We start from the raw sequence: 2,788 nt of genomic DNA, 5'->3' as shown, positions 1-2,788 counted from the left end.
ACAAAAAGAAACGAGTGCTATTTTTCGCTTGTTGTCTTAAAAATAACATGCATTATATAGTTTTTAGATAATATTACTGATATTATTAATGTCATGATTTTCTGTGTATAAAAATATAATATTATTAATATCATAATTTATTAGGTATAAAAATAATATTGAATAGAATCTATAAATAATATATTATATAAAAATAATATTAAATAGAATATTGTACCATATATAAAAAATAACATGCATTTTTTTTATAAGACGTCTCTTTCTTGTTACTTAATTTATGCTTTTCACTTAAATTACCCAAAATGGCCTTATCTACATAAAAGGCATAAAACGCATTTACATGCGATTTACAGTCTCACATGTTTTTTTTTTTTTTTTTTTTTTTTTTTTTTTTTTTTTTTTTTTTTTTTTTTTTTTTTTTTTTTTTTTTTTTTTTTTTTTTTTTTTTTTTTTTTTTTTTTTTTTTTTTTTTTTTTTTTTTTTTTTTTTTTTTTTTTTTTTTTTTTTTTTTTTTTTTTTTTTTTTTTTTTTTTTTTTTTTTTTTTTTTTTTTTTTTTTTTTTTTTTTTTTTCATTTTACTTTTTAAGTTTTCGGAGAGGTAAAGGTGTGTCGACGTAATATACACTATTAAAAATTTATGATTTTTTTATTGAAATTTCTCACTGAAAAACATTTAGCAGTTAGTAGCTGTTTGGATAGATATTTTGATTGAAATAGTGAAAGGACAAAAAAATAATAATATTTTCATACGAAAGAATTTAAAAACTTCTTAAAGTTTTAGTGAAAATTTGTTTCCTATTCATATTAAGGAATTAGGACCACAATTAGTCATAATCGGTTAACTTAATAAAAATGTAAAATAAAATAAAATAAAATATTGGTACGTGATTGGTCAACTTATATAAAATTAAGCCAAATTAACGTACTTGTGAAAAAATGTCTAGCAGTAACAAATACTAAAGGTTGAAGTTTATACCTCCTTAATTATAATATTTGGTTACTTTAAGATAATATTATTTTCATTATACAAAGACAATATTGGTTTTGTTTACCTGCTAAAAAACTAGTAATATATAATGTTCAATCCTCAGCCACTATAAAAAATTTCAAATTTTTTAAGGAAAATTGTCCCATAGGTGTTTTGATAGTCAGTCAAAAAAAATAAAAATAGCGTTTTCACATAGATAAATCAAAAAACTTTTTAATATTTCAGTGAAAACTTATTTTTCATTATGCATTTTTCGAATAAGTTAATTCGATATTATATAGTATAAAATACTTTCTCTGTCCCTAATTACTTGTTCACTTTTCCTTTTATAGTTGTCCCTAATTACTTGTCCATTTTGACAAATCAAGAAAGGACAACTTTTTTTTTACCTATTATACCCTCAATTAAATGACTAATTACTTTAAAAAATGTAGAACTTTTCATTCACTTCATAATTAATAGGGATAAAATAGTAAACTCATTATGTCATTAATTATTTTTTTAATAAGTGTATCAATTCAAAAGTGGACAAGTAAATAAGGACAGAGGTAATATTTTATACAATATAATTTTTTTATTGATTTGCGGTAGAAAAAAATCTTGGTTCCTAATAGTCAAACAAAACCTACTCACTTAATTACACTTTTTTTTTAATAAGTTTCGTCATTCATGTGATGCACGACTCACAAGTTATTTTCAATTAGGTTAGTGAATGAGATATGCTTAATTTTATTGGTCTGTACTCTATAATATATTACTTTCTCCGTTTCATTTTATGTGGCAATATTTGATCGGACACGGAGTTTAAGAAATAAATGAAGACTTTGAAATGTTTACCAAGTTGCCTTCAAAAATAGTCATATTAAAAAGTGGACTCACTTTTTTCTCTGCTCATAAATGTATTGGAGTACTATCTTTAAGATTAAGTGGGGCCAACAAGGGTAAAAGAGGAATTGTACTTTTAAATACTTACCATATAAGGAAATGTGACATTCTTTTTGGGACTGACCAAAAAAGATATGATGGACGGAGGGAGTATTTGTTTATTGAAAGAATTTGAGCATATAATATAAAATTATTTATTTACTATTAAACGGGAATGTTTCTATTGCAACCATGAAGGACACATCAGGGAGTTTTTAGAGATTGTAAAAGTCATCGAACAAGCAAAGATGATGTTAAAATAATTATCACGTACTTCAATTATTTAATTTATTATTTTCTCTGTCTTATATTAACGGATTATCTTTCTAAAATATTTATTTTAAATTACTTGATCACTTACTATAATTTAAGATAGATTATTATTTTTTTCTCATTTTACCCCTATAATTATTATCATCATCATGCTTAATGTTCCCATAATTTCTCTTTGGAAGCTTAAATAAAATTAAAGTTCCTAGATTTATCTTTCCAAAGAGTTCATTAAATACTTAATTATTCCTTTTATACTTTTGTTCTCATTGGAGTTCTTATACCTTTTGTATGCACTATCTCATCGTAAATTATCTTGATATCCATCAATATGAATAAAGGGTAAATTAGTCAAATTGATTATTTTATTTATGATTTCTTAAGTATTGTGTAAAACGAAAAGTGATATGTTATTATGAGACGGAGGGAGTAATATATATGACCTTTTATCATATGTAATACTATTAAAAAATTAATTATGTATAAAAAAAGAAAAAGAAAACATCTAATATCCCCCCCACCCCCACCGTTGAGTCAAAATATCTTTGACTTTATGATGAATTGTGTTAAATAAATACAATGTTTGGATAAATTATATTGATCTTT

This window comes from Solanum stenotomum, chromosome 5, assembly GCF_019186545.1.
Source record: "Solanum stenotomum isolate F172 chromosome 5, ASM1918654v1, whole genome shotgun sequence".
Taxonomy (NCBI): Eukaryota; Viridiplantae; Streptophyta; class Magnoliopsida; order Solanales; family Solanaceae; genus Solanum; species Solanum stenotomum.
The sequence above is the reverse complement of the archived record's forward strand: the minus strand, read 5'-3'. Positions refer to the sequence as shown.